The following is a 26,969-nucleotide window of genomic DNA, read 5'->3' on the forward strand; positions in this document are numbered from 1 at the left end:
AACTCTTGTTCAAGCGCAGATGGGATTAGAGAGGTAACATGACATAGAATGCTAGACTCAGTCAAAAGGATTTGGGCTCAAATTCTGGTTTTGACAAATCACTTAATTTCTCTGATTTTCTGTTTTCTTGTCTGTATAATGAAGATAATAATACCCTCTACGAGGCCATTGTAAAACTCAAATGAGATAAAATACATAAATTTCTTTGCAATCTTTAAAACACCATGTAAGTATTAGGTATTATTAGATTACTACTGAAATCCCCTCCAATTATGAGAATGTATATCAGTTAAATATACAGTTAAATAGAGGGTGAATTTTCTTTCAAGACTAGTCATACTTCCTGCTATGTCCCAACATCTATTTTTCCCTTCCTGGTTAAACTTGAGAAAGTCATCTATAACTGGTGCCTCCACTTTCTCTCCTCTAACTCGCTTCTAAACCATTTGCAATCTGGCTTCTGACCTCATCATTCAACTGAAACTGCCCTCACCAAAGTTACCATTGATACCTTAATAGCCAAATCTAATGCAGATTCTCAACCTTCATCCTCCTTGTTCTTTGTGCACTCTTTAACAGTGGTGATCACCACATCTTCCTGGATAGTTTCTCCCATCCAGGTTTTCATGATGCTTCTTTCTCCTAACTCTCCTCTTACCTTTCTGAACCTCCTTTGATAAATCTTCCTCCAGGTCATACCCAGAAGCCATTGGTGTGTCTTTAGCCAAAGATCTGTCCTTGGCCCTCTTCTCCTTTTATATTATTTCACATGGCAATCTCCCATGGGTTCAATTAACCTTATAATTCTCAGATCTATATATTCAGCCCTAGTTTTTCTTCTGAGCTCCAGTCTCACATCACCAACTGTCTTTTAAATATCTCAAACTAGATGTCCTGTAGGCATCTCAAGTTCAACATGTCCAAAACAGAACTCACTATCTTTTCCCCAAAACTCTCCCTTCATCTTAACTTTACTATTACTTTAAAGAACAACACCAATCTCCCAGTCACCCAAACTCAAAACCTCTATGCAGTCCTTGACAACTGATACTCACTCACTCACCATATCGAATCAGTTTCCAAATTTTCTCCTTTTTATCTCTACTAGACCCCTCATAATAATCCACCTTTTTTCCCTCACACAGATACCACTCTAGTATAGTCACTCATTACCTTTCACCTGGACTTTTGCAATAGTCTTTGAGCCGTCTTCCCTCTCACCATATAATTGTATATAGGATAGGGATAGTCAAGATGTAGTCCCTCAAATATACACACATATGTCTGTGTGTGTGTATATATATAATATATATATATACACATATGTATGTATATATATAATTATATTAATGTAGACATTGATACAGATACACTCACTTTGAGGGATCTGAGGTCTTACTGATGAGATACTTCCTCCAGTGAGTATGTATAGATATCAATATATTTATGACTTCTAATCTTTTGTGATTCTTTTCAATATCCTTCTTTACATTATCCAACAAAAGTAACAGAGCATGGTGGTTATCCCTCAATCTTAAACAAATCCTTTTTATTATTAATTTAACAATCATCAGCAAACATCCACATTTCAGTACACAAATAACAATAAATCTCTTGGACTTGGTACTCAACTAGTCCACTTCCTTTTTTAGGCATTCATTTCTTTGATAATGTCTTCTCCTTTGCTTACCTGGTGGAATTCTTTGTTGAAAATGTGGCTATATCCTATTCATTTTTTCTTGCTCCTTGGTAACCTGAAACTTTAATTCTTTGGATTATAGTATTCTATGTTTGAAAATCACATAACATCCCTGCAAGAATATTGATGTAAACAAGTGTAAATGAGTACAGTTACAGTTGTTGTTGTTCAGTCATTTAGGTCATGTCCTACTCTTCCTGACCCCATTTGGGGTTTTCTTGGCAAAGATCCTGAAGCGGTTTGCCATTTCATTCTCCAGCTGAGGCAAACAGGGTTAAGTGATTTGCCTAAGTTCACACTGCTAGTAAGTGTCTGAGACCAGATTTGAACTCACAAAGAGGAGTTTTTGCGACACCAGGCCTAGCACTGTATCCACTGCACTGCCCTTAGGCCATCTGCAAAGGAAGAAAAGCCAACAGAGGAGAGGGGAGTGGTGGTCAGGGATGGAGGAAGGTCACCACAGGCTTACAGTCCAGTGGGATTAATTTTAAGAAGAGGCAGTGGTGGATAATATCTAATCCATTGCATGTATGTTCCTATCCATCTGAAGCTTTGTGCCTTCTTTTTCAGCTGATAACAAAATACCTACCTATGTGCCATGGGAAGTGAAATTTTCTGGCACTAAAATCATGTATATTATAACAGCAAATAATAAAAAGTATCCCTCGTGATCATCATACACTAAAGGAACTATTCCTTTCCAGCAATTACAATACTTGTGCTCTCCATACAAGATAGCCTCCTTTGGTGTGTTAGGAACACATTGACAAATTACTTTCTTTTCAGCTCTCCCTCGAAAACTGGATGGGATATTTGTTAATTTCCAATTCTATCGGTGCTTATGTTATTTTTATTTAAAGGCAGTTCTTTCATCTATTACCTTTATGTCGTTCCTACAGTTTTGGATGCCTTTCTTAGGGTGGGCCTATAAAGGCACTTGTTCACTTCATAAAAGTGTCAGCCATAAAATACAGAAGGAAAACCATATAATTACAGATTTTCCTGTTCACTCTAACTGTATAAATTAAAATCTGGGCTAAAAGTCCCATGAGGTCTATCCTCATTGACATAGCTGATAGCTGAGTCTTTGGCTGACAATTTCAGAAAAGTATAGATGAGAAAGATCTCATTTTATGTAGAAAGAATTTTTGTCAACAATAAAGGGATATTTAATTTTGAGCTAATAAAAACAATTCTCACAGAACCTTGTTGTTGCTGCTCTTTATAGCGAGCATTGAAGTCCAGCTAGGTTTTGATTTCTTCTCAGATACTTATTAGTTTTATGATTACAGACAAGTCACATAACTCTTCCAAACCTCAGTTTCCTAGTTTGTAAAATGGGGATCATAATGCCTATAGTATCTGCCTCACAAAGTTTTATAAGAACTATATGAATGTAATCTATTATAGTTGTCATTTCATTCTTTTCATCTTCTTTGAAGTTTAGATAGAATTAGTCTGAAGACAAGCCATTAATCTGATGTTATTCTCACTGACTTATTGATTGACTATACTCAATGTTCTGTGGACTATCTGTAGGTAGATTAAATGACTGCTTTTTGCAATTGAATAAGAACATTAGGATGTAAGTTCATCTTCAGACTCATTGTGAGCATTTTGGGGACAACAGTTCCAGCAGCAGACAGGTCAACAGGGATGGCATGCCCTTTATCCTGTTCTCATGTGGTTTTAATTTCTTTCTTTGTCTCTATATTTTGAAAGCTTTTTCTTCCACGTAGTCTGGAGACTCTAAGTATTTGCTGTGGTAGCATCTATCATAACAATTGTTTGTAAATGTTTATGATTCAATACTGTGTTCTGGAGGTTGTGGGAAACAGTTTGGTCTATAATGATGCATAACACAAAGATTTTTGGTGATCTGTATTTGTAACATGGGGATTTGTCATCTCTTAGTTTATAAAAGAGAGTAAGCTTCTGATATGTAATCATAGCCTCATAATTGTGTCTTTCTATATACCTAGTAGATGCTAAATTATTGCAACCTGAAATGATATATTACTACTTTGCAACCACTTCATTAAGGATAACCTTTCTGTAATTTCTTGTGACAGTGAACATATAGACAGTCACTTGACCCATATTTAAAGCCTTCTTGGATTGATAGGATTCTTCATTGTGTTCGGTCATTTCAGTTGTGTCCAACACTTCGTGGCCCCATTTGGGGTTTTCTGGGCAAAGTGGTTTGCCATGTTCCAGCTCATTTTACAGATGGAGGAAACTGAAGCAAACAGGTTTAAGTGGTTTGTCTAGGGTCACACAGCTAGTAAGTGTCAGAGGCTGGATTTGAACTCAGGAAGATTCATCTTTCTGACTCCAGGTCCAACATTCTATTCATTGCACCACCTACCTGCCCTATTGATAAAATTGTTTAATAATAAGAATAATAGGCAAAGTGCTTAGAGCACTGGACTTGGAATCAGGAAGACTTGAGTTCAAATTCAGCCTCAGATACTTAAGAGCTGTGCAATACTAGGTAAATCATTTCACCTCTGTTTCCCTGAGTTACCTCATCTGCAAAATGGGGATCGTAAAGATACCTACCTCTCAAGATTGTTGTGAAGAAAAAATGAGATAATATTTGTAAAGTGATAAAATTTATAAAAAATATTTTTAAATATTTGTAAAATATTTGCAACCCTTCCAGTGCTATATAATGCTAGTTACTATTATTATTATCATTGTTTTTATAAAAATACCGACTTCTAAAGAGTCTTGAAAGATCTGAAGATTTTGGCTACCATAGAATCTTAGAGCTTGTCAAATCCAGCCCCCTCATTCAACAAAGGAAGAAACTGAGGCCAAAGTTCAAGGTATCCTTAGATTAAATGACTTGCCCAAGTTCATGCAATTAGACAGTATCAGAGCTGGGACTAGAACCTAGGTCTCTCAACTCCCAGTACAATTCAGTTTTGCACTGGACCATGCTACTCCTAGTGGATATATTGTTCAAGAGTATATATGTGCATATACACGAACACACATAAACACACACATGCTTTATTTCTCCATAAATCATATTTGTTGTTAATAAAAAAGCTCATTGTATCAAATTTTTTACCACTAGGAAACCATTCAGAATGTAGGAATATGTAATTTATTCAATTGTTTTCTAATATTCCCCCATGCATAATTTATTTCTTCTCATCAAGAGACATGAGGATCATGTCTCTTAGCTCCATGTATAAAATGATGATGTCAGAGAAGAAATTAATGATGTCGTACCCATTATACAGATGCAGAAAGTGAGAAACAGGTTTTAAGTGCCCGGCATCTAAATCTTTTAGAACTAGTTCTACTATACCTTTTAATTAAATAAACCAGCTAGAATCTCTTGGGAAGTAAGGTTGTTATAGCCCTAGATGAATTGTCCATGCCTCCATAAAGATGAACTATGGCTGATTGATTTGACTGTCACAGTCTGACTAGGAATAACTCAGACACTGAATACTTAAATACAATCAGACAATTTGTATGATTTGCTAAAAGCCATAGAGTGATTCATTAGCCTAGTTCTCTGCTTGGCCATTACATCTCCCTCTGGTGTACTACGCCTCTCTGATATACCATACTCTCACTTGCATAGTGCCCTTTTCTCAAAAATTTCCTATGCATCAGATAAGAAAGAACAGGAAAAGAAATTAGGTTTGGGACAACACAAATTTTCTCTAATGAGATGGCTTTGATGGCTGACTGTCTATCGTCAAAGAATCACTTCAAAAAAACTTTCAGTTCATTGTCAACTAACCAATTTGGTAAACTATTAGTCAGCCTAGCTCATGGAAACATTCTCCTTAAGTAGAAGCAGCCAAACACTGTATTTAAACAAATACAAAGACCTGTCTACTCCTCTATGCCTGTCCCCTACTCTGGTTTCCTTTTATACCTACAACTGTTGACACAGAATCCCATTGCTCTCCCCAAGGGAATGACTATTAAGGGGCAAAGTGAGATATGATATTTTAATGTAAGGTCAAAATCACTCCAGTTTAATTTTTGAAATGCCTAATAGACAATTTTCTATAAAATAATATTGCCTATTATATTATAATAGTTGAGTGTACATAGATTGTATCCCTTCAGGGAACAGAATACAAGCTAAATTCATAGGTACTTCCGATTCTGATGTTATCGATGACTAGAAAGCCGCAGACACTGAATCAACATCATGTAAATAACCACCTAGCAAAGCAAGCAATTTTCTCACTACTCATAGTGGGCACCTAGGTGGCTCATTTGATAGAGTGCCAGGCCTGGAGTCAGGAAGACCTGAGTTCAAATCCAGCCTCAGACATTAGCTATGTGATCCTGGGCAAGTCACTTAACCCTCTGTGCCTCAGTTTCCTAATCTATAAAATGAGCTGGAGAAGAAAATGGCAAACCATTCCATTATCTTTGCTGCAAAAACTGCAAATGGGGTCACAGAGAGTTGGACACAACTGAACAACAACATAGATGCTACTCAACTTGCTGGATCTTTGTAGAAATTTTTTTGTAGCTAAATTGTTTTGAAGCACATTTTTTTTCATCTTCACTCACTTTCTTGTTAGATTAGACCTACACTATTTCAATATATACCCACCTTGGGCATAATGATTATGCCATTTTTTCCAGTTGGCAAAGACTATGGTTATGTTTAAATTCAGACTATAAGAAGATACTAGAGAGACCAGCCAACATGGCAGAGTCAAAAGAAAAGAGTAGAGCTCAGTTCTCCACACAATTATTCCAACAACAATCTAAGAAGGATGCTGGATGAAGAAGTAAATTGGAAACTGAAGGAGAAACTGCAATGATCCTTCCAACTCAAGATTACAAATTCAACCCATAGGCAAGTGACCAGGGTGGGAACTATGGAACTGAGGTGGTCTGGTATCACAAATTCAGGGTTCTCAATCTTCAGGTTACTGCAGTCCAGGCATACTGAGAGCTGATCACCCTTTCTAGTAATTCAATAGGACACCCAGAGCTTTGACCTGGACCAGCCTAGAGCAATCTCAGATTTAGCCATTAGTTCAAGTCAACAGCTATGGGCAAGAGCATGGACTCAATGTCCAGAACTCTGAGCTAAGCAAGTAGTGTGGACATGACCAGAAGCTGATCACGGACTCAGTTCTGAGACCAAGCTAACAGTAAGTGGTCACCCAGAGGTGTTAAGAGGCTAAACTCGAGTCAAGAGAGATGAACTAGGCCTGGAGAACAGGGACACAGAGATGACTTTGGCCTTAGTCCAGGTCAGCAGACTGGACGTGGGAACTGGAGTATGGCTGTGTAGGCCAGAGCAGTTCATTTGACGAACAACTAAACAAACAAAAAAGATATAGTCAATTAAACAACAGGCACTAATTAGGTAATTATTATGTGTAAGGCATGCTGCTAAGTGTTTGAGATAAAAGAACATTAAAAAAACTTATTCTTCACTTTCAAGGAGCATACAGGAGGAGACTTCATAAATCTCTTAGAATGAGAAGAGGAAGTAAAAATACAAAGAATACATGGTCACTTCCTGAAAGAAACCCCCGAATTAAAGTTCCTAGGAATGTCATTGACAAAATCCAGAGCTTTCTGATGAAAGAAAAAATATTGAAATCTTCCAGAAAGAGTTTAAGGACCATGAAACCACATGTGATAGTCAAGATCACATGAGACTTAGCATTTACTACTCAAAGGGGGAAGCTAGGTGGTATAGTGGGTAGAGTACCTGACCTGAATTCATGAAACCTGATTTAAAATCTGACACTGAACTGTGTGACCCTGGTCAAGTCACTTAACCTTTATTTGCCTCAGTTCCTCATCTACAAAATGGGGGCACACTGGAGAAAGAAATGGCAGACTACTGCAGTATCTTTGCCAAGAAAACCTCATGGACAAGTCCATGGGGTCCTGAAGAGTCACACACAACTGAACAACAACTCAAAAGGAACACAGAGCATGGAATACGATATTTGAAAAGGCAAAAGATATAAGTTTTTAACTAAAAATAACTTTTGCAGAAAAGCATAAGAAGTAGAATTCTCCAGGGAAAAAATAGACCTTTAATAAAAGAGGTCTTTCAAGCATTCCTAAAGAAAAAACTGGAGCAGAATAGAAACTTTTTATTACAAATCTAGGATTAAGGAAAAACACAAAAAAGTGAACATAAAGGAGCAAATGGACGGGGAAGAGAACTTTGTAGGGATTAAGTATTTGTTTTCTAATGAGGGAAGGGAATAATATCTGTATTTCCTAAGAATTGTAATGTCATAGAGGGAGTCAAATAAGACAGGGTCTTGAAGTAGTTTTTGTTGTTTTGATCATAAAAGTTGTAAGGAAAGGGAGGGGAAAAGAAACACTACAGAAGAAAAGAGGAGGAATGGAGGAGTGCCTATCTTACATAATCTGGGGCACAGGTAAAAATCCATACCAACATGGAAGAAATCAGGGAAATGGGTTTCACAAGCAAGTCAGGTTAAATAGATGCAGTGTTAAGTGAGCAGAATCACAATAATTTATACTACAGCAACAACATTGTAAAACTGAACAATCTACAAGACTTAAGAACCTGGATTTATGTAAAGATTGTGATTCCAGAGGACTGCTGATTCTGCTCACCCCTGACAGAGATGTGATTGACTAGATATACAGAGTGAGACATATTTTTGGACATGGCCAATGTGAGAATGTGAGACTATGTTTTACTTGACTATGATTATTTGTTGCCAAAGTATTGTTTTTATTAGGGGGTGGCTGGGAGGAAGGGGATCTGCTTGTTAATTGAAAATAATTTTTACAAGTAGATACTATATAATGAGCACATTAAAACTTAGGAGAAGCAGTCTTTATCTAAAGACTAGACTTGTGATCTAAATGACTGACAATTTGTGTTTCTCAATTCAGACTGTGTTATCTTTCCTGAGACAGGATGCAAAATATCTCCTGTTGGCATCATGTTGGTCAAAAGTACTTGGTAAAATAATTAATAAAAGATGCTGTCACCACCATGAGAGCTTCTGGTAGTACCTGTGATTTAGTTAATCAATTTGACATTCTATTCTGGCTTTTTTTCCCCCAAAGATGTCATTGGAGTGCATCAGCATCTAAATATTAAGCTTTAACAAGTCAGTTCTTTCAAGGCAAATCTTGCACAATTTTTGCTTGCAGAATAAGCCTCTATCATTGACGCATTACCTATTCTGCTTTTTCACCCTGGAAAATCCCCCACCTCCTCTCTATTCCTTCACAAGCCTTTCTGACTGAACATCTTCCATTCAGATGGTCTCACTCAGAAAATTATTTTTTTTCGTCACTGCAGAGCTTCCTTCAAACCTTGTATGCTGTCTTTGTTTTCTTGGTGGCACTTTGGCAAAAGGAAACCCAAGTCTCTGCATAAAGCATTTTGCAGTGTTTGTGTCTGTCGCCCCTTAAAGATTCCAAATTGTTTTGCAATGAATGATCAAAAAACCAGTATTTTGTTGGTAATTGAGCACTTATAACTATCATAGCTTTTTATCATAACTTTCAGGGATTAAAATGTTTTATTTGGGTATGAGTATGCAAAATTTATGTGTTCTAAAGCTGACAACCTGTCCGGTTTTGTGTATCCAACATTAATTAAACATAAATGATTACTGAGTATTGTGATATCAGATTTTCCAAACCTACCATTTGGTCCAGTGATACTAACAAGGTCTAAGGAGTACAAATTCCAGACATCTACATTAGAAACAGCTTAGATTAAATTCTTATGAACCAGACCCCTTCTGAATTCATTTTATTTTCTTTTTTCCAGGGTCTCTCTCCCTCCCTCTCTTTGGAAACTGTAATCAGGAATAAAACTACTGTTTTGATTTTACCCTTAGAGAGCAAGATGGATGGAGAATTCTCCCAAGACCATAAGCCCTAAAGAGATTCTCGTGAGCTAGATGGGAATCTTTCCTTTTTCTCCTCTGGAGAGGGAGTCGTGAAGTTTCGATACTTCAAGGTAGAATTCCTGATCACGTCCTTCCCCTAGGAGTACTCTGCAGTGCTGGATTTGAGACGTCGCTCCACCGCCCTGCGTTGCCCCTCCCCACCACCCCCACCTACCACCTACTCACCATCCTCCTCGGAAAACCCGGGCTAACCTTCCAAAACACCTGCGAAACAGTCATAAGATGCTCTCACCCCAAGCCGATTTACATAACCTACAGCCAGCTGTGGGCTGCTTTGGCACAACTAGACAGTCATTTAGTATTTGTTTTCTCACAAGTAAGAAAGTAGATAGATTAACACTTTCTTAGTCTAAAACAATATTTGCGCAAGAGAAGTTCCCTTTACCAGTCACAAATGATAACCAAAGTATCTTGTTTGAGAAATGAATGAACCACTAGGATTTTGTCACGTCCAATCCCCCTAAGCGCCTCCCTATCCCACCTCCTTCCTCCGGAAGTCTGGATTGTTCTATAAGCCACATACATACAGAAATATAGAGTAAGTCAGAAACTGGTTTACGAAAGCAACAAACCAAAACATTCTCTCTTCTTTTTTGGGAGCGGGGACACTATATCGGGGGAGGGAGCACAAGGGGTGTGTGTGTGTGTGTGTAGCAAGAAAGGGAAAAAAGAATATTTAAATCCCAGACGAGGTATTTCTTTCTAGCTCTCATACCAAACTTTAATTGCAACAGTAAAACAAGGTTCTATCATTGGCAATCAATAAAGGCTAGCTTAAATTCTAAAAACAATCATATCCACGTCTCCAACTTCCAAAATAAACTCATTTGCTTCCTTATTATGGTTGTTCCTCTGACGTATTGTAAAATAATTGTATTTTCTGAAAGAAATAATCAGATTAATGCAATTCCATATCTAAGGGGCTGCTCTAATAAAGAGAAAGAAGAAATCACACATAAAAATAGCAGCCCACGTAGACTGGCCATATATGGAGCAAGAGAGACTTCAGAGGGATGCCCCTTCAGACCCTCCCCTTTGGAGAAAACAAATCGCTGCTGCATTATCCTCCCTCCTCGCACCCTCCCCCTTCTGTGACTCAACCAAAGCTTCAAGGGGGGGCGGAGAGAAAACAGTAAGACAGACAAAAAATTGCCCCGACAGCCTCTTTATTTCCACGCCATCCGGATGGTATAATTGAATTACGAGAACCATCTTCGTTCAGTTATTCACTTATTTCTAAGAGATTAAAATTACAAAGGATTGCAGCAAGGTGCAGTAGCAGCTGAGTCAAGCCATCAGCATCTCCCAGCTCCTCCCCCTCCTTTTCTCCCTCCCTCAGCTCACTTCCTCCTTCTCCCCTCCCCTTGATGAGATGTCTATTAAAAGCTGCTGACGTCAAAAAGGACGGCCATCTTTGATGAGGGCAGAGCTCCCATTGCATTCAAGAAGAAACCTCGGGGAGGTCAGGAGCAAACCGTTCCGTCCTTCCCTCCCTTCAGTGGCAGCAGCAGCCTCTTCAGAGATCGCCTATAGACTCGAAACCTGCTCAGGTTCCGAGAACACCGTCCCTTGAAGCCCGCTCTGCAGAAGCCAAGGTAAGCTACCCTCTCCCTCATCCGTGTATCTCTCTGTGTGTCTACACAGAGGGGATACGGATGAATGTTGCTGTGTATACAAAACGGGTTTGTGCGAATATGTGTTTATGTATACAGGTTGAGGTATTATATTAGTTTCTCTATGTACTCGCTATGTACACGTATTGACTTCTAAAGTAGCTTCTTGGTGAGCAGAATGATGGAGAAGTCGGGAGGTGGGGGGAGAGAAAGAGAGAGAGTACTGCAGATAGACCCAGGTGAGAAAGAACGTCCAGAAGAGACTTATTCTTTTACAATTGTTATTGGGACAGGCACTCTTTATTCCTTTTCTGTCAGTTTGCGGTGCAGACTTCGGTGCTCGTATTGCTAATTTTTCTTTACGGAAATAATGATCATTATAAGATTATTGTGATTATTATATACGAAGACGATGCGTTCTTCCCCCACAGATTATTAAGGAGGAGGCAGAGTGTGAGGTGGGGACTGGAGAAAGAAGGGAAAGAGGAGGGTGAGAAGGAGAGTTCCCACCCAGATGAAGGAGAAGCAGCTACTGCAGCAACAGCAACCTCCATGGCAGAGGAGTTTGATTTATGCTGTCTGCTTTACGTAAACTGCAGGCTGGTGCGGATTTGGGGTAGTTCTGGGTAGATGTTTTGCTTCTGGGACGGCCGATTCCGAATGGTCTTTCTACCCCTTCTGCGGAGCACCCATGGCCCAGAACCATGGAGAGTGACGCTGAGAGACTGCGTCTGATGCAGTCGACCTTTCAGCACCAGGGACAGTAACCCAGACTGCTGGGTTTTGCTGCTGCATCTACCTGGTGCAGAATCAGTGTGTCTCGTTTGAGACAGGAACACACTGAAGTCCTTGACTGGAATACGGGTCCTAGAAAGAGCTGCAGGTCTCTCAAATAGCCTTTAAAATATCCTTTAAAAGAACCATAATGGATAAAATCTTGCCAACAGTAGCTACTTCTTATTTGACAGTTCTCCCCACTCACCAGAATATCTATCCTTTCTTTGTTTTATTAAAGATTTACTTGTGGAAATAATTTTTAGTGACTCGCCCCTCACCTTATGGAATTTTTAAAAAATGTGCATTGATTCTTTACACCAAGTAACAAGCTCTTTTAAATAGGGACTTTACTAGAAGATGTGAGGATCTATGGTATATTGGTGTGTGTGGGTTGTTGTTGTTTAGCAACTCTGGAAAATATGTGCTCCTAGTGATCTGCTGTCAGTTAGCTCCTATTTTAAGAGATTATGAGTCTGAACATATGTGTCTATGTATGTATGCATGTATATGTGTGTGTGTGTATATATATATATACACATATGTGTATATATACAGATATGTATGTATAAGGAAGGAGGGGGAGAGGGGAGAGGAGAGGAGAGAAGAGAGACAGAGAGAGAGATATTAACTAAAATATATCACAGGTAAACAAAGTGGGATCAACTTTAAGATTGAATCCCCCCTTCCCTCAGAGGTTCTCCCAGTCTCTCTCTCTCTCTCTCTCTCTCTCTCTCTCTCTCTCTCTCTCTCTCTCTCTCTCTCTGTCTGTCTCACACACACACATGCACACACACATTTTAAAATATATTCCTAAAATTTTTCAGGTTACTGACAGTGTATATGGAATTCATTCCTTTAACTTTGTGTTCAGATCACAAAGCAAACATAAACATTTCTGAGAGAATGTATTAATTCCTACTTTAGACTAATAGCTTATCAAACAATGAACTTCTAGTTTTGACAGAATGGACAGTTGATTTCTTGCAGGATCCTAATGGGGTCTTCATTATGACTTCAGTGGGAAAATCATAGTGGTTCTACTGAAACTGGACGCCGTCCTAAAAATCTGCTGCAGTTTGTTATGGCATTGCAGAATTCTGCTGAGATTGTAATGATGACCAAACATCTCATTGGATGAAATTATTTAACCATTTAGAATCATTCAGAAAAGTCATCATAGATTTCTGATATAAAATGATCAAAAGCAAAAATTTAGTGGCTTTGACAAATAACAATGAAAACACAGAAATATACACATTTGATGTACACATATAATGCATGAGCAGAAATTCCACCATTGGTACCCCCTAAAGTCTTAAAAATAAGATTTCAAAAGATGTTTATCAAACAACCATAACAGTGTAATAGTTTCTATATCATGTTTGTTAAAATGGGAGCAAACACTTAGCCTTTTCCCTTGGTCTTTTCCTTTTAGTCATGTGTGTGTGTGTGTGTGTGTGTGTGTGTGTGTGCGCGTGCCCCATATGTGCATGGGTATAAAATTATTTGGTTAGTATTTTGTCCAAAGATGTGTAACTATTTAAAAAGTAACTTTATAGCCTTTAGGCAAATAAACAACCATGTTTGTGATGAGGGAAGGTTAGGAGAAAAGATGGGCAGGAGTCTTTTAAAATATGCCTCGACTTCATAGGAATGCTACCCTGCTGCACGTCCAGACAGCCCTCTGCGTAGCTGCGTCAAAAGAAAACCACCAGAGCTGCCAGATTTACGTGCTTGGGCATTAGCAATTACTGCTGTTTTTGTTCCCTGCTGGTGGAGGAGTGAGGGGGAGGGGAATCTGCAGTGAAGCTAGTGGGGGGGTGCAAAAGGCTAGGGGAAAGGAATGAAGTGTTTGATTTTAGGGAGAATTGCATAATATCCTCCTGGGTAATGTTTTTTAAATGACTGGATGATGAATTTAACGTTTACTTGTTCAGAGGCTTCAGCAAAAGCATTCCTAAAAATAACAAATTTTTGAAGCCTAGACAGTCAGGTCAGGAGAAACACATGCAGATATGTTCAAGGACAAGCATAGGAAAGATTATATAGTTCTTCCTATGGGACCTGCTCATAGGTTCATTAAGATTGCCTACATTACTGTCTTAAAGTTTGGCTCAAAAAACAACATACAAATTTAATTAAGCCCCCAAGTCCAAATTGCTCTAGGGAATGCAAGTTATTATTTTTATTTTATTTAAACAAAAAAGTCCATAATTTTCTATAATAAGGATAGTAGCTTCATGGAAATTTGTGGTCCCATTACAATGGCCTTGAATGTTGATTACCTTCAACCTAGAGTTGGAGGTCTCCACTGGTTCAGTTTCTTCACATCAAACATAGGGTTTTGTAATGTTAAAAAAAATGGGAGTCAGCTTCAAACAAGTGCGATTATTAGAAGCAACAGAATAATAATGGAAGAAGAAAGAGTTAAATTTATTGTTCAGATTACACAGGTTGAAGAAATATCTTATTTTTCAAGTTATGGAAAATGGTTTTCAATAACATAAAGGTAAGAAAATGTTTTTCAGCTTCAGTCATGGGTAAGCTTGTTTTATTACCCTTCCATACACTAGATCTGATTTTACTTAATCAATATTTATAGAACAACAGCTATTTACAGAACACTCTGCTAGGCACTATGGGAAATATGAAGTGATATAAAATATGATTCCTGCCCTCCAGGAATGTGTCATCTAAAATTAGATTATGAAGAAATGAGTTAAATGATAAGATACTGATACAAAAAATGATAAAGACACAATATGATTAAATATCAAATAAATGTGACTGGCAATTCTACAAGTTCAGGGAATATAAGGCTTTGTAAATGATGAAGAAATTGAATTGCACTTTGAACAATGATTGTGGTTTGGATAAATAAATATATTGGGAAAATGTCACGTCAAGGCAGGAGGTGCAAGAGGAGAAGGACAAATTAAGGAGAGGTACAGAGACAAGAAAGCCCATAGCATGTTGGGGGATAGTAAGTAGGCCAGTTTAGCTGTACTAGAGGGCTTATAACAGTTAACATAACTTATATGGTACTTAAGGGTTTGCAAAGCACTTTGCATATATTAACTACTTTTGGTCCTCACAAAAACTATGTAATGTAAATGCAAAAGTTATTAGTATAATCCATTTGATAGATGAGTGATATTGAGGTTTGAGAAGCTACATAACGTGCCCATAGTCACACAACTAGTTGGTTTTTGAGGTAGTATTCAAACCCATGTCTTTTCCTGACTTCTATGTCTGGTGTTCTTTCTACTATGCCACACTGCCTCTCAATGGAGAGAATCAGGAGAACGTAAGACTGCAAAGGTTGAGTATAAGGATTTTAGAGTTGGAAGAATCATTAGACATAGGTGGTGGCGAAATTGTGGGAAGTGATGAATGATAGGTTAAATAATTTGGACTTTATCCTATGGGCAATGGGGAGCCAAAGAAGATTTTTGAGCAGGGGAGGGAGTCAATAAAAATGACATAATCCATAATGATATTTAGAAATTATTGACTTAAGAACAGATTGAAGTTGCCCCTTTCTAACAATAAAAGGCAACAAAATGATTTAAATTAAAATTGATTACAACTTGAAGCATGTGTATGAGTAAAGGATGTATCTGAGGAGTGAAAGCAGACTAATCACTTTCCACCTAAGACAATATTCAAGGTCACACCAGAGCAGACACACACACACACACACACACAGAAACCCATCCCAGATATTGATTTTAAGTTTCAATTTTCCATTATCAAGGAGAGTGAGTAGTCAAATTTAATGCTTTTCAAAAAGGCAGAATTCTGATGGAAAATCACCAGCTTTCCCATCAATTTTTACATAATCAGCACTACTCAGAATACCCACCCACAACCTCTGTGTCTTCCCTGAGTACATGGTCAGATATCTAAGCATTATGGACAGCTGGACAGCTGAATTAAAGAAAAAAACTGTCCATTCATTGCTTACTTTAGGGCAACACACAAAAAATCCATTATAACCTAAGTGGCAGAAGATAAAGATTCTGTAGTATTTGAACTGGGGGGAGAAGAAAAGCTGGCCAATATAGCATTCTTCTTTCCCCACTTCCCACTTCTTTATCTTGCTCCATCCTTTGGCAGCCTTCCCAAATATCCAGCTGTTTTGTTTGGGGCATAACCATGTGACTATGGCTATAACAGCCTAGCTTAAAACAAGCTGAGACCAGGAGCGCTACAGATATAAAATAGATGCTATGATGGCATATGGGAAGAGGCAACAGTCACCAGGATAAATGTCATTGCTGTTTGGAGAAGGAGGAGCAAGAGGAATGGAGTCTTCAGGGAGATTTCTTGTCCATTCTAAAGAGAAGCATCAGGCAGGAAAGACTAGCACATAGGATCATGCTGTGAACTCTAAACGAAGGAATTGATGAAGAGCAATTTCTGATGCTTCGTACATAGATGAACAAGATTATCAGTGTACTCTTGGTTGTGCTACATGGAATCCAGTGGAGATCCCAAGCAGTAGATAAGGTGAAGGGCAAGATTTGGCATCACCTTCTTCAAGAAAGCAGGCTATAATGACTAAAGGGAGTAATCTAAAGGAGATATAAGAGAAATGATCCTTACTCTAGGGGGTGAAAGATTATGATTTGCAGAATCATTTACAGAGAGCTAATGTTATTGCATAATTCTCTTCCCTACAAAATTCTCAAATTAACACAACTTCCCCCCCAAAACAGTAATATTATGGCAGTGTGATATCATAGAAAGATCACTGGATTCAGAGTCAAACAACCTGGGTTCACATCTGGCTCTTTTACTTACTATCTATGGGATCTGAAGCAAGTCAATTTACCTTGATGGGTCCCTGACTTCCAAGGTCCCTAAAATATGTAATCCTTATATTTCTTATATTTCTACATTACCTTTTATATAAGGTACTTGAAGCTCTTTGCCCAATAAAGAAATTATACAAGGTACTACATGATTAACTACACGATTAATGAGCAGTACAGATAATCTGTTTTATGGGTTCAAAGGAGTAACATCACAATATCCCACTATGAGAGAAGTACAGATGAAAATCATATTATCTCCTGTTTTAGAGCCCACAGATGGTACAGAGATTGCAAAAGTGATTTGTGCGGTATTATTCAGCAAGTTATGGAAATAGAGGACAGTATAGCAGAATGGAAAGAGGACAAGACTGAGATTCAGGAAAATTCAGTTATAATCCTGTTTCTGCCACAAATGATCAGCCTGTTTTTGTTTAGATCATGTGCTTTATCTCTCTGGGCCTCAGTTTCCTCATCTGTAACACAATAATATTGGACTGAACGATATCAAAGCAATTTTCCAGTTCTATCATTTGATGAAATAGAATGTCTCCAAATATGACTGTCTCCGAGTCCAGTGGTAGCAAGATGTCAGGTGTCACTTTTTCAATTACATTTTAGTAATTGAGCTGGCAATCATTTTTAAATGGAAGCCTAAGGTTAGAAAACAAGCTACATTCCTACCCTTGATGTATTCTAATTCATGTAGAAGTTCCTTTTAAAGCCATTTTTAAAGAATTTCTCTTTACACCCTTTCAATTCAATATGACCCAGCAAATATTTAAGTTCTTACTGTGTGCAGAACACTGTTTTGAGTATTCCTTACCCTTGACATTTTGTCAACTCATGTTTATGAGTTTATAGTAGTTTTTATATTCTTTTATCCCTCTTTCTAAAGCCCATCTTAATTTACTTTTGTAAGTCTCTCATTACTACAGACTCCTTACTATAGTATCACAGAATTGGAAGGCAGCTCAGAGGATATCTAGGCCAATCCCTATCTGAGCAAAACTTTCCTCCCCACCATATCCAGTAAGTTGTCATGCAGGCTTGTTTTGAAGTCCACTAATGAAAGGAAAGTTTCACAAACCCCTAAGCAACCCACTCTATCATTCTTAGAAGGTGTTATCAAATTCTTTCCTTGACATCAGTTTTGTATTATTATATGTTTTCTCTCCTCTTTTTCTTGTTTGTGAAAATGGTGGCTAGAATATTCTCAGACCTATAGAAGGTGATTAATAAATTCATGGTAAATGAATGAATGAATCTATATCTTCTTCACTTAAATATTAACGTTTCCAGGTGGCCTGAGTGACATAATATTGGAACCTTTCTCAACAACTTAAGAAATCAGGAAGGATCAGAGATGAACTAATATTTCAAAGCAGCTTTAAGGATCTTGGCCAAGGAGAAAAGGACAGAGCTCTCTAGTTTTTTTTTTCAGATTTCTATGTCTATAACCAGCTACATTTAAAATTCCTGATGATCCTTTCAGAGACAGACAAGGGAGAGGGGACAGCGGCAGCTATACAAAGTTATAGAGTGTATTGTTTATCAAGTCAATCGTCCAAAGAAAGCATGTATTTTGTCCTGTTACAAAACTAAATAGACCATAGATTTCAGCAGCATCCAAGGTAAAGCCCAGTGTTTAGTAGGGAAATATCTCATTGCATTTTTTGGATGACTTTGCCAATGATTGACTGCAAGAGCTAAACTATTCCTTGCTGTGGGGGGCACTGAAATTCCCTTTGAGGATTAATATTTGCATTTAAATTCCTGAAAACATTTCCTGTAGCCTCAGTGGATGTGAAATGTTTTACCTGCTATGGTCTATAATAAAAGACAGCTATACTTGATAGTTCATTCTTAGGTTAGAGAACTAGCTATGGTTTCTCCTATTAGCCCATAGAAGAAGCTAAATCCAAAGACAAATGAAAGAGAAGACCAAGTAATTCATCCAGTATTTCACATTCAGCAATGAATTAACTATTCTGACTCAAGCAATCACATGACATTTACCAAATAACTACTTCTGATGTCATAGACAGCAATCGTTACACTTTTCTGCTGACTCACCAAGTGCCTGCAGGCCCCTGCTCTTCATCCCTATGATTCAAGGGTGCTGTTATTTTTCTCCTAAGCTGGAAGTTTCTACAAAACGACTACTCCCCACCCCTCAATACATCTCTCTCCCTACACCACTTGTATCCAAACAATAATATTCACACACTTAGGAGATCAAATCCTACATGAGATTGTGGCTTGCCTCCCTTACTGCTCACAGCAAACAGAAAAAGAAAGTCCCATTTGCCATCCTTGGGCTGGCATGTTCATCTCCGCCATCCGCCATCCTGCGGCATCCTTGTTTTGCAGAAATCTATCAGCAAAGCTTCCGTGAGAGTCTCAGGGCTGCCTTCCAAGGGAACACTGCACATCAGACAGCATTTGTTCCATTAATAGCCTCTAGCCAAATTGCAGCTCTCTCTTCTTCATGTTAATCCATTACACTTGTGTGAAGTAGGACCTTCAAAGACTAATGACTGATATATTGCAAATCTGTGAATTCCTCTACTGTCAGGAAAGCGAATATTGAATCTAAGATTGTTCCATTTGTCTGGGCTATCATGTGACTTCTCTGTAGATAGACAGAAGGCAAGGAAGAAAAAGAAAAGTGAAAATTATAGAAATCTTGTAAAGAAAAAAAAAACACAGACTGGCAATTTCAGTGCCCAGTAGTCTATCAAATGACTACAGAATTCCATCATGTTCCATCTTAATTCTGATAGCTAGAAAAAACATTTTTAAATATACATGCAAGTCAACATAATTGTTTAAATCTAGTAAGATTAATAAGATGACATTTGACAGGGATGTTAATGTAAATGTAAAGTCTTACACTTCAGTTTTTGAAATAAAAATATTGGCTTCATAAGTACAAGATAGGGGAGGAGTGAAAGAGGTACAAAGCTAGAGCACAAGGATTGGGGCAGTCCCTGCTAGGGTGATCCTATTGGGAATTACAGTCTTAGGATTGGGGACTTTCTTACCTCTAGCAATTCTGCCCAGGAAAGCTTTTTTCTGGATGTCCTTTGAAATCAGATATGATCTCAAATCTGGCTTTGGTGAATAGAAGCTTCTAAAACCAGGCATACTAACAAGATGATTGTGCTGAAATGTAGCTTGAAAAATGCTTAATAAACTTAGTTTTTTTAATCCAAAATAAATTTTCTTTTATTAGCCCTTCCAAAAATAAATTTATTGACTGCCTACTAATGGAGAAGTAACAGGCTAAAGGACTACTCTATAAAATTCTGGTTTTGAGAAAAGCCTCTTAAAAGAGAAGATAGTGGCTGAAATCTCTGGAAATGGCTTAGCTATTTTTCTAAGATATTCTGATTGATGTACTAGAGATCACTGAGTCATCAACAGTGATAGCATCATCCACCAAAAAATTAATAGCCTATATTGTAGCCTTCAAGGAGCGATTTATATATCTAATATTACCCTTATACATATTCATCCCATTTACATAGTAATCAAATGAAAACTGGGGAGGGGTTCACTTAAATGAATTCCCAAAGTGCAGCTGGTCCAGTAGACCCTCTCCTGAAAGACTTTTTTTTTCCCTACAAGTCACCAGAATTAGGAATCCATTAAGCTGCTATGACCTTGGGCAAGTCATTTTCCCTTACTAAACCTCAGTTTACTAGTTTTGAAGATGAAGAGTTTGAACTGGATGTTTTCTAAGGTCTATTTCAGCTCTACCTTCCATGATTCTCTATGTTATAGCTTTAAACAGAATCAGAGAACCCCAGAGTCAGGAAGACCCTAATGAGCTCTCCAGTCCAATCTGTACCTAGACAAGAAACCTCCCTACATCCTTCCCAACAAATGTCCATCTAACAATTGTCCAAAGTCCCCATGTAAGGGGGAACTACTACTTCCCAAGGCAATCTGTTCTACCTTTGGATAGCTTTAATTGTTAAGACTTTTTCCCCCCTTAGATGAAGGAAAAATTTGCTTCTTTGAAGTTTCAACCTTCCAAGCAGAACAAGTCTAATCCATATTCCAAATATTAGCATTTTACATTGTTAACCATCCTCTCCTCTTGGATGCTGTCTCCTCTCTAAGTTTTTATAATACTATTCCTTTTGCCTCTTTTCTGTCCCTGTAGAGGTAACCAAGTGACACAGAGGGCAGCTAGGTAATACAGTGTGTATAGTGCTAGCCCTGAGTCAGGAAGACCTGAGTTCAAATCTGGCCTCAGACACTTACTAGCTATGTGACCCTAGGCAAGTCACTTAACCCCATTTGCCTCAATTTCCTCATCTGTAAAATGAGCTGGAGAAGGAAATGGCAAACCACTCCAGCATCTTTGCCAAGAAAACCCCAGATGGGGTCATGAAGAGTCAGACATGACTGGAAAAGTGACGGAACAATAAGGTGGTACAGTAGATATGGTTCTGGGCCTGGAGTCAGAAAAACTTGAGTTCAAATCTCAGACACTTATTACTTGTTTGACCCTAGAAAAGTCACTTAATTCTGTTTGCCTCAGCTTCTTCAACAGTAAGATGAAGATGATAATAGTACCCACCTTGAAGAGTTGTTGTGTGGATCAAATGAGATAATATTTGTAAAACTTGCCAGGCATACAGTAGGTGCCATGTTAATGCTTATTCCCTTCCTTCTCTTTTGCAAGATCATCATCCATGTCACATACCATAACTGGAATTGTATCCTAAGGCTCTATCATTAGCCCTCTTTTCTTCTCTTTCTAAACTCTCACTTGATGATCTCATCAGTTCTCGTGGGTTTAATTATCTCTTCTTTATGAATATGACTCCCAGATCTGGATATCCAGAATTACAGATCTCTCCTGAGCTCTAATCCTAGCTAGCCAACTGCCTGATGGATGGTTCAAACTGGATGCCTAATATGCATTTCAAACTCAACATGTCTAAAATAGAACTCATTTTCTTTCCCCTCTGACCCCCTTTGCTTACAAGCCAGCTCATTTCTGTCAAGGGTATAGAACCTTTTAGTCATTAAGATTCAACCTCAGAGTCACCTTCATTTCCTCATTCTCATTTGGCCCACATAGCCAACCAGTGATCAAACCATATTGTTTCTATCTCCACAATTAGCTTGCATTAGTCTCCTTACCACTCATGTACACAGCACTACAGCCCAGTTTATCTGGTCCAGGTGACCAGAATACAGCTGAAGTAGCTAGGTGCTCACTTACTATCTGCCACTTATCTTGTATTTAATTCCTTATTAGCCATTTTTGTTCTGTGCTTTCCAGTCAAAAGATCATTTGCCTTGGCAAGGATGAATGAAGCAAGAATTGAATACTTCTGCCTTATCTCTGTCATATGCCTTCATCCACCCCAGAGTAGCAGCAGTCCTATCTTTTCTTTGATGATCCACTTTTTCTGTAGTATGGCCTTTAAGACCAAAGAATCCATTATCAATCCTAAACAACATTTGGCCATGTAAGATGGCCTAGGAAAATAAAATTCATATTGCATAGCTTTAACTGCCTAAATCTTCCTGCTCTCCAAATCATCCACTAAGCCTCCAATAGTTTTTATCCTCAAATAAAATTAGTGATCAAATGAATCTTTGTGCCTAGCCTCCCCTATAAGAGACTAAGCATTTTCAATCTTATACAAAGTGTCTACATCCTTGTAGTGTCTATATTTCAAGAGGAAAAAAAAGAATTCATTAATGGTCCACAATTCTACTTCTTGAAACAATTTTTGGAAAGCCCTCAAATCAGAGACATGGAGCTTCTGCAGTTCAATGACCCTTCATGGTCACTTAGTCTTCGCCCATCTTTGGAAGGATTCAGTGACCCTGGAATGAGAGGAAATTTCCATTCCATAAACGCATTAAAAATTTGGTTGGAAAAGTCCAAGAAACCATAGGAGCCAGGAATTCCTAGATGTTGCAACTTCTTGGTCAACATTTCCTTAAGGAATGTTGCCAAACAAAGAAAGACTTCAGGCAGAACAATTCTTGGAAGTGATGAGATGCTTAAGTCTAGATCAACATTAATGGGAGACAAATGCTTTGCAGCAGTACTTGGTTAATAATCCTATATTAATTTTTTTTCCATAGATTTTGGCCTGGCTAGTCCAATCAAGATGGTAAATGAAACTTCTTGGCCTTTGCCAATTAGGCTAATAGGTAGTAAGATCATAAGTTATTTGTCTGGGACGGGTCAGTGTTACGTCCAGAAAAGTTCTGGAACCATTTTGAGAGGCTGTGAGATTTCCGAGAAATTTTGTTTATGTCTCATTCTTGGGTATTACAGAAAGGATTTGGCTCAGTATCGAATGCAAGCTACTTGAAGGCAAGGACTATTTTGTTTCTGTCTTTGTATTCCCAGTATCTAGCACAGGGCCTTCGACATAGTGGATGCTTACTGTATGTTTATTATACTGAATTTTTAAACATGAAAACCTTTGTTCTCATTCTAATCTCAGAAATGAAAGTCAATATAAAAATTTTTATTAGCATCTTTGTCATTAAAGACCATAAACGTTTTTATTTCACTCCATTGGCAACATTTTTACCACAATTATACCCTTTCAAAAATTGTCCATAAGCAACATCCTCTTTATATCCAACATAGTGGCAAATCTGATAGGGCTAGAGGAGAGTGGCTTTAGAAGAATCAACATATATCTCTTTCTGTGGCCATCTTCTGTCCACTAAGTTTTTTTCTATGTGGTCAGAGCTGGGCTGAGTAAGCAGGGAACTGGAGATGAAGAAGCTGAGATGTCCTACAAGTCCTGGGTTCCTGGTGAAGCTAACTAAGGAGGTAGGTTGGGGAGGATGTGGTAGGTTTTGTTTTTGGGAGTAGGGAGGCAAAAGGGAATTGTGTTTGCTGCTGAAAAGCCACCATTAGGGGCCTATCTCTGAGAATGAGCTGATAGATAGGAAGTGTTCCCTAAAATGGACTTGGAGTCCAATGAGATCTGAAGAAATTAGAATCTTTGAGAAAAGAATTTGGGTGTTCCAGGATCCATCTTGAATGTTTCATCTTTTGACATACAAGTATTGGTAGAAAAAAGACAGCACACTTCTGAAAATCCCCTCTATAGCTGAGCTCAACAGGTTGTATAGATATATAGGCAAGACAGGTTGTGGTTATGGTTTATCCTTCGTTCTCGAAGAGGACTATGACATCAGGAAGATAATTCCATGACTCGGAATTGGATTAGATTTGAGTGAGGGAGGGCAGTGCAGTCACCAGCCTCACTTTCTCCTTCAGAGCCATCTGAGTCCCATGGCCAGATGTAGATCAGAATGACTGGAGATGGCCCATGATGCAGTGGGAGACCTTGGCCTTTCTTAACCTAAGGTCTTTCCTAGTACTCGCTTTGCCTGAGTCAACCCCCATTCAGGGATTTGATCTATTTAAGAAGTGAATCAAGGGATGACCCTTTTAAGATAAAAAAAATTAAGCAAGACATGTATGTATATGAATGTTGGCTCAAAGATAGGAAGACACATATCCTTAAGAAATGAGTAAGCAAAGGTTGGACTGAACCTTTATATAATGGAATATCAATTAATAGAAGTTGTAATTAAAACAAGTTGTTGTGTGGTGTGGTAGACAATGCATTGGATTTGGAGGCAAGTCTACCAATTAGACAAGTCACTTTGTTTCTCTAGACCTTATAGTAAGGAAGTTTCATTAGACAATTGCTACATGCCCTTCTAGCACTACCTATCAATGGAGGCGGCTCATTATAGATTGTGGCTATGGTCCAACAACAACGTATCTGCCCTATGTCAAACCATTTATTTTACATATTGTTCAGCCACTTACATTAAATTTTAAAATGCTAGAGAAGTAGAAATTTTTAAAATTCCAGAAAAACAGACACTATTCAAAATGTTATTAATTCAAAAATTTTCAAAAATACTATCTTATGTGTCAACCCACTTATTTCACCATTTCACTGGTTTTTTGACTACTCTTCCTATCCTTACCTTTACCCCAAGAAAGTCTTCAGGTTACTCAGTATGCACAATCAGAATTCTTTATTGTTCTCTTATGGGGCAAGTAGCTATATTTGAAATTGTTATAAGGGATACGATGATCTTTTCAGCCTATCCTCTGTAGCACATGGTGGATTTGCCAGACAAAGGAGCCTCTAGTGCTTGACTAAAGCCAACTCTTGCCTTCAGATTAAGAATCTATTTGTTACCACATGATTAGAATCGGCAAGAGCATGCAGGACCAGATAAAAGGTTCTCTGAAAATGGACTTCAATCAGATTTTTTTCCTTAAAAAAAAAAACAAGGTGATTTGATCACAGAGTCAAGAAGAGTCAAGCTGGTTAAAAAGTGTTAATTATTGCTCAAGCATATGAGGCTATGACCTACCTTTTCCTTCCATTTCAAAATGTCTGACAAGACTCTGAAAATAGAAATATGAGAAAAGTAAGCCCGAAATTGCTCTGATATCTTGAAATAGAAAGTACTGTCTGTCTATCTATCTACGTATGTGCACTATTTACAAAACATAGATATGAGATTTCCCTAGAATAAAGCAGAAGAGTTCATGTTATATGAATAATTAGGGGCAAAGGAGCACCTGAAGGTCCAGAGAAATCCATTATAACATTCTAATATAGTTAGCCATTTACGATAGTAGATATTCATACTTTTTCTTAGAATTCTTGTTATAGGCTATGCAGAGGCCGTATGTTCATTTGCAATGTTAGGATTATTTAAAGGAATTATAGATCTTAGAGTCTCATTATTTTCAAGACGGAACAACATGTGGTAGTACAAAAAAATGTGTCACCCTCCTTTGTTTTTTCATCTGGTGGAGGAATTAAAAATACATTTAAATGGGGTTATAGTCTCTATTTTGGTTATATTCATATGATAATATATACAAAGTCAAACATATTTAATGCAAGTAGACTTTAGTTTGTGATTTAAATAAACAAATAAAAAATTCATAATCAACAAAATTTATTGAGTATTTACCATATGCCAGGCATTGTGTTAAATGATATATATATATAGATATATATAGATATATATATATAAACAAAAATAGCCCCTGCCCTTAAGGAGGTTGCATTCTAATTGAGGAAACAGTATGTATGTGTGTATGTATGTACATAATGTGCATATATTTGTATACATATATAAGAAATTTAGGGACATGAGGGCAGCTAAGTGGCATAGTTGATTGAGCTCCAAGCCTTGGACTTGGATCATCGGTTCTCTGTGTGTGTGTGTGTGTGTGTGTGTGTTATGTATATGTATATATGTATACATATGTCTGCATTCTATTTTATAATACACAATGTATTTTATGCACTTTGCTTCATTTGAGCCTCACAATAACCAAATCAGATATGTATAGCAGGTAATACCTCCATTTTATAGAGAAAGAAGCTGAATCATAGATGTGTGAAATGACACAGAAGGGTATGTCAAGGGCAAATCTGTATGAATCCAGGTGCATCTAACTCCAAATCCAATATACTAGGCATGAAAAATTGTAATATCCTCTTGTTTGATGCATATCTTATGTTTTAAGGTTCTAGGCAGGTTAAATTTGTATAGAAAAGAAAGTTTGTCCAACAGTTCAGCAATTTGTAGCTAACTTTGTTTGTTGGTCCCCTCTTTTTTTTTAAAGGCTCATATTATGAGTTTCAAGATACAAAACCTGAGTGAGTCATATTGATGGGGAAAATGTAGCTCTAAAGCATCAGGCAACATAGCCCATTGTGAGAACAGTTCTTAGTTATTTGAACAAAGACTAATATAAAGGTGCTGTAGTAGTACCTCTATGGCCTGGTGAGATTGAGAGACTTAGAGGCAGGTAGCTTTTAGTGTGGATTGAATTCTGGGCCTAGGATCATCAGTTCTAGTCACATTTCTTCTTCTAAAAGCTAGCACTTATATAGCACCTTAAGGTTTGAAAGTGCTATCCATATGTTATCTCATTTGATCGTCCTAGCCACCCTGCGAGGTACATATAGTTACTCTCTCAGTTTCATAGATGAAGAAACTGGATATCTCATCTAAACTTAAGAACATAAGTAAAATTTCAGATTCAGACATTTGGAATGTTTTCTCTCAAAGATTTTCTATC

General features: G+C 37.8%; 1 protein-coding gene across 2 annotated transcripts in view; it reads left to right on the top strand.

Moving 5' to 3' along the window:
* Nucleotides 1-11,037: 11,037 nt before the first annotated feature.
* SNAP25 (synaptosome associated protein 25) overlaps nt 11,038-26,969 on the top strand; it is a 98,638-nt gene continuing 82,706 nt past the window's right edge. The window contains exon 1 of one of the 2 annotated variants that reach the window (XM_036752584.1): nt 11,038-11,222. The gene's annotated coding sequence lies outside the window, so the exon portion shown is untranslated. The remainder of the gene's footprint in view (nt 11,223-26,969) is intronic. The other variant, XM_036752583.1, reaches the window with a different exon arrangement.

Source organism: Trichosurus vulpecula, chromosome 3, assembly GCF_011100635.1.
Source record: "Trichosurus vulpecula isolate mTriVul1 chromosome 3, mTriVul1.pri, whole genome shotgun sequence".
In the NCBI taxonomy this organism is placed as follows: domain Eukaryota; kingdom Metazoa; phylum Chordata; class Mammalia; order Diprotodontia; family Phalangeridae; genus Trichosurus; species Trichosurus vulpecula.